General features: G+C 47.7%; 1 protein-coding gene across 5 annotated transcripts in view; it reads right to left on the bottom strand.

Moving 5' to 3' along the window:
• Positions 1–12,483, bottom strand: part of NAV1 (neuron navigator 1) — a 278,297-nt gene extending 265,814 nt beyond the window's left edge. For 4 of the 5 annotated variants that reach the window (XM_081866971.1, XM_081866977.1, XM_081866978.1 and 1 more), the window contains exon 1: positions 12,140–12,483. The gene's annotated coding sequence lies outside the window, so the exon portion shown is untranslated. The remainder of the gene's footprint in view (positions 1–12,139) is intronic. The other variant, XM_081866980.1, reaches the window with a different exon arrangement.
• Between the last annotated feature and the right edge of the window lie 556 nt (positions 12,484–13,039).

Raw genomic sequence — 13,039 nt, 5'->3', positions numbered from 1 at the left:
GCCATTTCAAACATTTCTGCACTGCAGCTGCATGCATTCCTCCAAGGAGGGAAGACATTTTCTGAAGCAACCAATCACATTGCTTAGGACAGCCTCCCTCAAATCTAATGCCTGTCAGAATTTTTTTTTTTTTTTTTGGCAGGGGACTACAACTCCCATCAGCCCCAACTAACATGACTAATGTTCAGGGGTGATGGGAGTTGTAGTCCTGCAATATCTGGAGAACCACAGGTTCCCCATCCCTGGTTTTAGAGAAACTATGTTGCACCTGAGCCATTTGATTTCACTGCAAGGGGGTCTAACAGGCATTCCGCAATGTCTTGTATACTGTGCTGATGGTACTACCAAGGATTTAGCAAAAGTGAAGAGAGGACAGTTATTTAAACTGTTGGAAGCTGCCCAGAGTGGCTGGGGCAACCTAGTCCGATGGGTGACATATAAATAAATTTATTATTATTACCATTGTTGTTGTTGTTGTCGTTACCCCCACCACAGTCCCTGAAGCCTGTCTCCCATTTTATGCATTGTGTTGGGAAAAAGCTCATTGTTACTTTAGGGGAATTGGCTTTTAAGCATCATCTACCTCCAGACAAGCCAGCCTGGATCATGCTCAGTATGCAACTCTCCTGCCTCTGGATGAAGAAAAGAATGTTTCAATTTCCTGGTTGCCTGCCTGTCTGCCTACCGTTCCTTTTTAAAATGCCGCTCTCAAACTACGTTTCCTTAAACACATCTTGCAAGAGTGCTCCTAAGAAGGAGAGCTGTTTTTACATTGTGCAGTGCCATGAAATCATAGCCATAAAATCATCATTCATTTAACACAGATAAAACCTAGCCTATCCTATCAGTTTACATGAAAAATCCTTCTATATGAACTGAACTTGAACCCTGGACATGCACTGAACTGCAAAATCAACTGCGAGTATTTCTTACAGTTGTCCCTAGGAGGATTTGAAATATACTTCCCCAAAGAGTTACACAGGTGTTTTCTGAAAAGCTCACCGGGAACAATTCAGGGGATTTGCTTAAATCCCCTTGAAATTAGATTTACAGCCTGGCTGCGTGCAACATACATGTTTACTCAGACATATGTCCTAGTAATTGAGAATAGGGTTGTAGCCTTCTAACTATGCAGGGCTGGGGTTGGAGGTGCTCAAACCAGTTGAAATCCGTGGAGATAAGTATGCCTAATTCTGCCTAGGACTTTCTTTCCATGGTTAGCAATGCAGCCCAACCATTCAATGTTAGAAACATGCAATGGGATCCTTATTTGGAAGTTCATCCCAGTGAACTTAATGGGATTCACTCACAGGAAAAAATTACGTAGAATTGTAGGGTGAACCAACATCTGCTTTCTGGCGGGATGAGCTATGAAAAACTAGTGTACAGTGATACCTCAGGTTAAATACTTAATTTGTTCCAGAGGTCCGTTCTTAACCTGAAACTGTTCTTAACCTGAAGCACCACTTTAGCTAATGGGGCCTCCCGCTGCTGCCGTGCTGCCAGAGCACGATTTTTGTTCTCATCCTGAAGCAAAGTTCTTAACTTGAAGCACTATTTCTGGGTTAGCGGAGTCTGTAACCTGAAGTGTATGTAACCTGAGGTACCACTGTACTCTGTGAGCAATATCTATGGAGCCTATTTCTCAAAATACTCATTTGACAACCTAGCGCCAGGTATTTCCATCTGCCACTTGCTAGCTGCCAGTCAACACTTTGGGCAAAAACACGTCTGTCTGAATCCAGCCTTAGATACGTAAGAAGTTGCCTTATGCTGAGAGCAGTCAATTGGGCCATTTAGCTCAGTCCTGCCCAGCAGCAACTCAGACAGGAATATTTCCAAGCCCTATCTAGAGATGCCACCAATTGAACCAGTGTGGTGTAGTGGTTAGAGTGTTGGACTAGGACCTGGGAGAGCAGGGTTCAAATCCCCACTTGGCCATGAAGCTCACTAGGTGACCTTGGGTGCTAGTCATTGCCTCTCTGCCTAACCTACCTCACAGGGTTATTGTGGGAATTAAATGCGGAGGGAGGAAGCCATGGACACTATCTTGCGATCCCTGGAGAAAAAGGTAGGATATCAATGCAAAAAGAATGTAAATAAAACCAGGTCGCCTGTGTGCTCAGCATGTGATGAACCAGTGAGATACTATTCCCTCCACTGGGCTAAACTGGTGACCAGTGGGTGATCCAGCTTTATGTTGATGACTGGCAGGCCCTAGAGAAAGGGCCCACATCATAGGACTTCCTCATCCTCTCGGAAATTTGGGCTCAGACAGCATACTTTGTGGAAATGGTCAGCGCAGGGTCTCTGTTGCTAAGTTACCCAGCTGCTCCCTACCTTGTCTGGCTCACCCAGAGTATTTCCATCGCTTTTCAAAGAATATTCATGATTATGCTAGCTCCAGTGTATCAGCCATTGATCCAGCTCACTTGCCGAGTCCCGGGAGATTCTGCCGATCTCGGAGCCACCTCCCAAATCTCTCAACCGGCTGCATTTAATTCACTAACTGCTGAGGGAGACGACTGGCTGGAAGAGATGCTCAGCTGAATTGTAAACTTAGGGAGGAAAGGGAAGGGCTGGGCTTGGATTTAAAGTGAGTTACTTGCTCCTCCTGCTGGCTCCTCTGAGGAATTGCAGGGAAGCTATAGACAAAGGGTTTGGGTATACAGTACTGTACAATGCTGTAGCCTACATTCTCACTTTCAAATTAGCCTGGTTTAATTAATGTAAATACATTAAAGAAGCCGCCATGTCATAGTAATCATCCTGTGAGATAATGCCCCGTCAGTGAAATGAGATAGGCTTTCTCCTGCCATTCAGCCAGCTCTTGCGACTCTCGGGCAAGAGAAGCAAAGTCAAAAGGAAATATTGCAGTGGATCTCCAAAGAGCAGGAGTTGCTTGGGTTTGAAACATGGAAATTCTGCATTTGCCTCAGCGGATGGATAGCTGATGCTTAAGGATTGTGTGTGTGTGTGTGTGTGTGTGTGTGTATATATTGTATATACACACACACACACACATACATATACATATACATATACATATACATATACATATACATATACATATACATATGGTTAATTATAGGGAATAGAATGTGAACTATAGGGAATAGAATGTTGGAAAACAATGCAGCAACAAGAGGAAATTATGGGCACATTGAGAAAAGAGTGTGAGAAGCCAATTTTTGGGGGGGGGGCTGTATTAAATTTGTTTTAATTGTGGTTGATTAATTAAAATTTGGAAAATCAATAAAAATGATTTGGCAAAAAAAGAAGAAAAAGAAATTCTGCCTTTGGTCATCAGACGTAGCCAGGGTTCCTCAGACAGTAGCTTCAGATTCCCATCTCAACCCAACAACCAGATAATCCACAGGTGTCGCTTGCCTGAACACCCCTCATTCATGCCCACTGACCATTCTGGCTGGAGCTGATGGTAGTTGTGGTCCTAGAGGGCACCAGCTTAGAGAAGGCTGATGCACATAACAATGTATGCCAAACACTGTTTTAGAATATACTGGCATTGAAATGTTTTAAATTAGCTTTATGCATTGTGTAGTGTGTCCAACAAATTAGATTCCCTTACATGGAACCATTCCTTGTAATAAGGAACAGACAGCAAGTCTGCATAGAATACATACTTTTCTCTACATTTAAGTAAAATCCATTTAGGAAAATGGCTGTGGGTGGCATGATGCCTTAGTTTGCACTCCTAACTCCACTTACCTGGGAGTAAGTCCCACTGAACTCAGTAGGAATTGCTCCTTTTCAAGCAGATGTTGTTGTCAGGATTGCAACCTACGCTTCTGCACAGGACAGATTATATCAGGTGTGATCTGTAGAGTTGGAGGAGTTGTTTGTTTTTAAGCCCAAAATTCACCACTGCCCATACACACAGCAAAGCTAAATAAGATAACAGAAACTTAAACAAAGGTGTCCTTTAATTTCCAGTGCTGAAAGCTTATTTGAATCCTAATTTGTCATGTTTCTTTTTTCATGACTGTTACAGAATCAGTCACTTCATTTCATTCATCACAGCTACTGGATGTGTGTGTTCTTGTAAAAGAATGTGTGTGTGTGTGTGTATATATAATAAGGTGGAGAAGGTGAAGAAGTGGGGGCGGGAGAGGGGAGGGAGAGATTTCTCCAGTTACCGTATTGGCCTGAATATAAGCCTCACTTTTTCCCCAAATTCCGACCGTGAAAAGTTCAAAGGTAAAGGTAAAGGACCCCTGATAGTTACGGTAAGTCCAATCACGAACGACTCTGGGGTTAAAGTGCGACTTAAATTCATGACCTTACAAAAATAGGCTTTTATGATATCGCTGCTGAAACAGACATACGGTAAAATGGAACTGGTGTGAGTGCCTGCAGAATTTTAAGGGAGCGGCTTATATTCAGGTATTGTCTCTCTCCCCCCCCCCCCATGAATTTTAAAGGTGCGGCGTATATTCGGGCCAATACGATATTTCTGACAAGGTGAGGCTTGGATCCACAAAATCCCCTACAACAACAACAACAAAAGTGCTGCCTCCTAATACCACAGGACTCTTTGACAGTAATTCCTTCAACACGTGTGCCTCTTTTAAGGCCTTGTTGTAATTAAAAGCAGACTTGCCAAGCAGAGATAACCATGCAGGGGAGCCCCCAGCAACGACCCACATCCAACCCCTCCTGGTGCGCCTCTTTCCTACCTTAAGCAGTCACTAAAATAAAGTGACAGGGCTTCTCCCCCCCCCCCCCGCAAAGCACAACATCAACTCCATGAAGAAACAACAACTAAATTGGCATTGAGCAAAAATTTGGAATGATTTGTTAAATTGTATATGTATGTGTGTATGTATATATATATATGTATATATATATATATATATATATATATATATATATGCAGGTTTTGGTGTCCTCGGGTGTCTTCCCGTGTAAAAGTTGGGGTGTCTAGGCGACGTTTCGACGAGGTCTCACTCGTCATCTTCAGGCTGGTGCTTTCGGCTTCTTGTTACTGGAACAGAGAGTTCCTCTGTTCCAGTAACAAGAAGCCGAAAGCACCAGCCTGAAGATGACGAGTGAGACCTCGTCGAAACGTCGCCTAGACACCCCAACTTTTACACGGGAAGACACCCGAGGACACCAAAACCTGCATTCCTGTACCCGTGAAAATCTACGAAAGCATATATATATATATATATATATATATATAAAGAAACACTAATCTCTCATGGAAGGATGCTTCCCCACAGAGAAACAAGGAGGGTGACTTTTAAAAGCTGCCTTTATTCTGCGCTTTTGGATATTCTCAGAACGGTGAGCGAAGAAATACAGTGGTACCTCGGGTTAAGTACTTAATTCGTTCCAGAGGTCTTAACCTGAAACTGTTCTTAACCTGAAGCACCACTTTAGCTAATGGGGCCTCCTGCTGCCACCGTGCCACCAGAGCACAATTTCTGTTCTCATCCTGAAGCAAAGTTATTAACCTGAAGCACTATTTCTGGGTTAGTGGAGTCCGTAACCTGAAGCGTCTGTAACCTGAGGTACCACTGTACATGAGACCCCCTGTTTGCCTTGCATGCAAAGGGTCCCAGTTCCAATCTCCAGATAGGGCTGGGAATGTTCTTTTCCCTAAGAGCCACTGCTCATCCATCTCTAAACAATCCTAGATGGACCAAACCATCTTGACTCTGTATATAAGGAAGCTGCCTCCTGCCTATGAATAAAAAATGCCAGCAGCAGTTGCAAGCAGATGACAAAGCAAAGAGGAGGCAGGGCGAGCAGCTGTGTGTCTTACCAAGTTGCTTACCAGGAATCGGCTGCAGTGCTCTTCCCGGCAGCCTGTAGGCCAATAAGCAACAGCGTATGGATACAGCAGGCAGATGCTGGGGCCATCTGGGATGGGAAGTCTTGTTTGGCCCAAGGGCAGACAGGAGATATCTGGTCTCAGGCACTTGCTTCTTGGGGAAGCAGAGGCTCTGGCTGTCCCACAGGACTCGGTGACAAAGTGCTGAAGCCCAGAGCAGATGCTGGGGAGTTCGTGGTTGAAACCTCATCTCCCCGCTGCTCTCATCTTGCCCCATCTGGCACCCAGAGAGAGGCCCCATCAGGTCCCACGACAGACCTTGCCATGAGGAAACACCTTTTTCCTGCCTTGCTGGCCACAGCAGGGGTGGCTGTTGTTCAACAGGAAAAATATGGGATCTCTGCAGTCTATTTATAAGCCTATCTCCTGCAGCCGGGGCCTGCTGCTCACACAAGAGGGCAAGGGCCCCGGTAGCTATTAAAGCAACACTCTGGGTCGGCTGGTGCTGTTTTTGTTACAGGCCAACCCCAGGATATCCTGAATCGGTTCCATGGCAGAGATTCCTGCCACACACCAGGCTTTGATGTCAGCTGTAAACAAAGATCCCACCCAGGCACCTGGTTTCTCCTATGGGACACCTTCCAAGAGGAACAATCTCAACTGGAGTAGGTTTGGGTTCAGTCTTTTCCCCAGCTCTTTATACAGGAATCTGCCTTATATTGAGTTAGACCAACAGTCCATCTAGCTCATTATCTACAGCAGTGTTGCTCAACCTTTTTAAACCAACACTACCTTTTTTAGCTAACCTAACCCCTTTAAAACCTGATCCCCCAAAATAATTTTATTTGACTTTCCATATGGATTGAAATTTCATTACTTTTATTTTTTTATTTATACTGTATGTGTTTTTGGAAACACTCACACACCCCTGAGATATGTGGGGATAACCAGATTCATAGGCCCAACAGGCTTAAATTCATTTGATGCAGGAAGGGGTTAATGCCATAAAGTCACTCTACATCACCTTGGGAGGAAGGTAATCAAGTCTACCTGAGAAACTCAGTGTGTGAAGAGGCTGGTTGATCCAAGCTCAGACCACATGGCTCTAACAAGCCTCTCTTGAGTTTCTATACTAATTTAGGAACTTTTGCCACTGTAACTAAGCCAAGTTTTACTGCCTGCATTTTCTGAATGCTGTATGAATCTGACCTTTGAAGAGTTTGTAAGTAAACTGTTTTTAATTTACCAAACATGTTGTGTTTTTCAATGCCTGGGGAAGAGGGAAACTTTGGAAGGAACTTACAAGAGCATATTTTAAAGGTCTAACAGCCTATATTTCCACACTTTACTTTGCTGCATGTTTTGTGATTTTAAATATCTGCTGGTGTTCTCTCACCAGAGAGTACTTGCCCCAAACCTGGATGTTGGCATCCAGGAGTTCTCTGTTTATACCTGTTTTATGTCTTTATGTTAGCTTCAGACAGCAGAACCAACTTCTGCCTACACTATAGCAGCTAACATGATGACATACGACCGGACTGCCATTCCCTTCCCCTGGGTCTGGTCTTGGAAGTGGACAGTAGAAAGCAAGACAACACCAGCTTGAAGGTCTTCTAAACAGAGTGTGTGGCACTATAGCAGAGATTCTCCAACCCTACGGATTCCATAGAACAAATTTTCCATTGCTACTAAAATGTTTAGCTGTACTGAGGACTCCACCTGTTCAACATTTCCTTCTTGCCAATACATCACTTCCCTCCTCATTTAGACTATTATCCTCCATCATTTCAGGCACTCATTGCTGACAGTCTCCCATGATTGCTGATGGGACCAGACTCCCCATTTGGGAATCAATGCCCCAGGCTAAAATAAGAGCTAGAAAATCTTGGCTGATGAGCTGGTCCAATATGGAACATCATTTAGCTTTCTCAGGGTCCTCTTCCAGGAATCTGCCTCTGGTTTTTGCCAACTTAAAACAGACAGCCTCTTTCTGTGTTGCTTAGGCAGGCCTAATGAGCTTGCTTACCTTCTGAGGCCTCCAGTGCAGGATAATCAATAGCGGAGAAAGCAGCTCTTGGGGCAGCAAATGCTGATCTTTCCTCTGAGCTGAATCAGCCAATTTCCCCGCTCTGGCTACATCTCCCCCACCAGAGTGGGAAAAGCTTCCTGCAACATTCTTCATCATCTATGCCTTAATCTCAGCAGAGTTGGGTGGGTTTCTACTTGCCTTATACTGAGTTTGACCATTTTTGTCATCTCTGACTGACATTGGTTTTCCAGTGACATTCCAGGGACAGGGGACATTCCTGCCCCAGCCTGAAGATGCCGGTGACTAAACCTGGGACCTTCTGCCTGAGAATTAGGCGCTTTATCGCTCAGGTTCAAAACATCTAGAGATCCTGTCTCAAATGTTCGTTTCCACCATTTAGACCTTTTCCTCCTTACTATTGCACAAATTCACGACCAAGCCAAAAAGCCCGGATGTGAGTTAAATGGAAAAGTGCTGCATTTCCCCCAGAGGCTCAGCTCACTCTGCCCCACCTCAAAGCTTACAGGAGAGGCATGGGAGCCCTGACCCCATGCAGCGTAAGCCAAGCTGGGAGCTGGAGATACAGCAAAGCTGCTCTGACACAATGGCCAGCTCCAACTCCAGCCTACTCACTCAACATTTCACATGCCTATTTGGCCATGTGACTTAACCCCCTTGATCTCTTGATGTCTGTGAGCATCACTCCTGCAGTGCCATCAGCAGCTTGGTCTTCCTCATTCTGGTTCTAACCTGAGATGGCCGTTCTCAACATTCCCATCAATAGAACAGGTGCACCCAAAGAGCAGCGTTGCCAAGGTTTCCTACTGGCAGCGATATGATGGAAAGGCCAGCTTCGAGAAGGCAAAGGGAGGATTCCAAGCCTCTGTTTGCCCAGCTGAGAAATGAAAACGCTGAGCCTGAATTCAGCTTCCTGCTGCAACCGACACAGAACCAGCCTATTCTATATGCATCTGAACTTCCCAAAAATTAACCTCCCAAGATTCTCCTTTCTCCCCAAGCGAATGTTCCAAAAGAAGCCCAGGTGACCACCAGGATGAAACTGTGGCAGGCCGATCTGCTCAGAAACAAGCTAAAAGCCAAGCACGGCAGGAGTGATATTCACCAAAGAGCCATGGCAGCAGGAAGGGGGCACTCCCTTTAGGGATCTGTGCCAAGCTGTTGCCACCTCCAGCCTGCCACTCAACAAACAAGGGTTATTGTGTTGCATCTGCTGTGCTTTTCAAGGCTTCACCCGGCTAGGCAAATGTGAGCAAATAAACCTCGCGGCCCTTTTTTCATAAAAGGAGAGCCGTGTCATCATTTATATATTGCCAACCCTATCCCAGCAGGCTCCGGACGAATTACAGCAACAATGTCACCAGCAATCCAAATAATTAATACAGCAGGCTTGGAGAAACAAGAGAGATCATTTTAATAACAATGAATTCAAATGTCTCACTGTTAAGAATAATCAAGGTTTGGAAGATTAAGCTTCGGGTCTTCCTAGTCCAGGTGGGGTTCGTGCCAGCTTGGCTGTAAGAGGCAAAAAAAGAGCCTGGTACTCTGCTGGGTGGTCCTTGGACACACATTGCTCCCCTCCTCCCTGCTGTTTTACTTCTCTTTGTCTGTGCTTCCTAGATGCAGATCCTTGAATTTTCTGAAGACCAGACTGCCTCTTGCTTAGTGTGTCTGTACCGCAGCCTGTTATCAGAGGCATGGTGTGTATTTGTTACGTATGTAACAACAGCAACAAAACCCACATTTTTTTTGCTAAAACCGCTTAACCCAGCTCAGAGCAAACTAGCGGTAAAGCACGCACACACACACATACCATAACAAAACCAAAACAAAACACAGGGAGCCTGATTTCCAAAGGAAGAATGAGCCCCATTCATTGTTAGCCATGCTTGTTCCTTATGATTTATCAGCTTCCTCAGGAATTGGAATACCGTTTGATGATTACACAGACTCTCCTTCCTCCCCTTTAGTGCCCACAGCCCAGCCCAATGACCATTTGGCCTATTTCCTGGTAGACTATTACCAGAAATGACTTCTCCCCTGTGTCATGCTCAGGAGCCTCTGACAATACACACACACACACACACACACACACACACACAGAGGGAATCAGCCAAGCCAGCTTTAAGCTCATATCCTCGTGGCCTGTAGAGCTGATGATGAAAAAGGGAGGCTGTAAGCTGAGCTCTCTCTGTGTTTGGGACTGGGGACGCCACACTGGCACACGAGACTCATTGTCTGGAGGGGTTTGGGATGTTACAAATAAACAGCGACATATCTTTGTTGTGCATGCATTGTGAAAAGAGCAGGGATTTCTGCACAAAGTGAGGTGGGGCAAAGTCCGAAACCTCCTTGTGGGGCAGAACTACATGATCCTGCTGTTCACATTGCAGGAGACTAAGTGCCATAATAATGTGAGAGCCTGCCTCCAACAGCAGACGGAGAACATTGTGGCTAGTGGTCACATATCCTCCACGTGTTTCTCTAATTCCCTTTCACCAAGTTGGTGCACATCACTGCCTCTTACAAGAGCCAGTAGTTTAACTATGTGCGGCGGGAAGAGGAACTTTCCACAGCTCACAATACGTGACAATCTGTATAGTCAGTCTCAGATCCCTGGCTATGAGTTCATCTTTCCGACACATGCATTCACTGCAGACATATTGGACTTTCCTGTTGTTGGATCTAAAAACTTTATGTATAGAGCTGCAGCAGAGCCAATGTGGTGCAGTGTAAAGACAGTAGAGTGGAGTGACTAGATGCCAACTTGGACCAGGAGACTAGGGTTCAAATCCACAGCTCAGCTAGGAAGCTGATTGGGGTGACCTGTGGCCAGTTGCCATCTTCCAGCCTAACCAACCTCACAGGGGTGTTGTGAAGATAAAATTGGGAAGGGAAAAATTATGTACTCCACCTTGAGCATCTTGGTGCCACTTGCTCTGATGTGATGTCCCAAGTTACCTTTGCCAGAAAAGCAGCTATAACTGGTAAAATCCTATCCTGTCTTCATTTATTAAATCAAGTTAGTAAATCCCAGTCCCCGCCTTGGCATGAGAGGTGGGTAGGGAATCGTCAAAGACAGAAGCAGAAGTATGTCTCCCATGCTGAACCAGGGGGCTTCTCTCTGCTCAGCCTCCCCTTCTGCACATCCACGTGCTTTTCCTGTGTGGCAGCCCAAGCCCAAAATAAAATTGTTGAGTGACACAACTGGGTAGTCAGGAGTGGGGAAAGTGTCAAATACACACAGGAGAGAAGGGGCGGCGGCAAGGAGGATTCGCAGGTGATGGAAAGCACTCAGAGTTGGGGGGGGCAGCCCATACAGGCAGCTTGTCTGATCATAATAAGGCGGCCAGCCTAACGAAGCCTACTCAGGAAGAAGTCCTCCTGAATTCCGTGGGGCTTGTGCCCACCTCAGCGGGGTTCGCTGTGATTCCTGCAGTGCAGGGCGTTGGGTTAAAGGACCATTGGGGTCCTTCCAGCTCTACAGTTCTATGATGCTATGACAGCAGCTGCCTATATTTTAGGATTGCATCCTCAGCAGTGGATGCCGGTTGATCTGAGCGGCTGGTGTACTGCTCCATTAGTTACCCCTCGCTTGCTCGTCTTCTAACCTGCAGGCTGTCCGGGGGTTGCCAGCCTGTCAGCTGCTTCCTCCTCCTCCTCGGTCTCCGTCCCCTTGTCGGACTCAGCAGGGGGTAGGACAAAGCGAGGATTAGTTGGCTCGACCTGTCATTGGCTCCAGCTCTGCTGTTAGTTAGTCTCCCTCCAGCCCCGACGGGCACCAGCCACCGCTCAGCCTGAGTTTGCGAGTCTCCTAATCTTCCAGAAGTTATTCGGGCTCGTCCTCGTGCTCTCAAGTTCTGCCAGCCTGGACAGGACAGAGCAGGGGGGCCGCCCTCCCAGCCCAATTCCCACCCATCGCTGACCTTAGGCTGAGTCACCGTCTCGCGGAGCAGACACGCTGCCCTCGGACGAGCAGCTGGGATGCAGCAGCCCCGCCAAGCAGCCTGCCTGGACCTCCGTCCGCTTGGCAAGCGCCGCCGAACAGAATGTACCAGGATCCGGCACAGCCCCTCCTTGCCAGGCTCTCCGCGGAGCTGCCGTGGGCTGGGCTGGATGCCTCGGCTGGAGAGCATCCTGCTGGCCTTCGAGGGACACAGCAGCGGAGGGGTTCCCTCGCGGGGCCACCCCCAACCTGGCATGTGCCCCCTGGAGGACCACACACGCAGACACCCACCCACCCAAAACAAGCATCCACGCGGGGCTGGGCGCACGCGTCCAAGTCAGCCACTTACCCTACTAGGCGATCTGCGCTTCGCCCATTGCCTTGGCTCCCTCCTTTGCCTCGGGGAGAAGAAGATCCGCCGCCAGTCCTCGCCCAGCACCCCCCCTCCGGCGCCTCCCCCCCCTTCCCTGTCCCCCTTTTAGTCCAGCGAGCGCCCCGTCGGGACGGCGAAGGGTGCCCCCCCCCCTCCAGCAGCCAGCCGGCCTTTCTCGCCCAGCCCCCTCCGCGTCGGCGATGCCCAAGATCTTCAGTCCACAATGGGGGCGGCGAGCGGCAGCATCCTGAACAAAGTGCCGATCCCCGGGGATGCCGACTGGGAGGGGCGGTCACGTGGGCCCTCGGTGCCCCTCCGGCACACGCCAGCCAGCTCTTTATGCGGTGTCTGAGAAAGAGGGAGGGAGGGAGAGAGGGAGGGTGCCAGGCGGCCGTGACGTGACACACCAGCGCGCACACACGCGCTGCCTTTTCTCTTTCCTTTTCCCCGTCCTCTGATGCTTTCTCCAGAAACTCAAAGGCTCTGGCGAGCTGCTTAGTCCAACGCCAGGCTTCCTCATCGAGAAAATGAGCCTGAGAAAACCCTTTAGTCTTGGGGCGAGGGGGGGGGTCCTTCTGATGACATCTGCCTGCCCCTCGTAGGCCTGCGTGGGTGGGTGGGTCGGGGGATCCCCCTGCCAAGGTCTTTGGACCAGCCCCTCGCCTGCGTTTTTCTTCTTTTTCTCTCTGATACGTTGGGGGGGGGGCAGAGGGGAGGCAGGAAATCTCTCCTCCAGCTGTTGGCTTCCTTCACTAAATGACAACAATGGTTTGGAGAGGGACGGGCGTGGTGCGCCGTGGCGAGCTTAGATTCTCAGTTTATCCAGAAGATCTCGTTAAAAAAAAATGTGACTGACACGCGCACATACTCTCGCTC

This window comes from Podarcis erhardii (assembly GCF_964252035.2).
Source record: "Podarcis erhardii genome assembly, chromosome: 6".
Lineage (NCBI taxonomy): Eukaryota > Metazoa > Chordata > Lepidosauria > Squamata > Lacertidae > Podarcis > Podarcis erhardii.
This window is presented reverse-complemented; position numbering and strand designations above follow the sequence as displayed.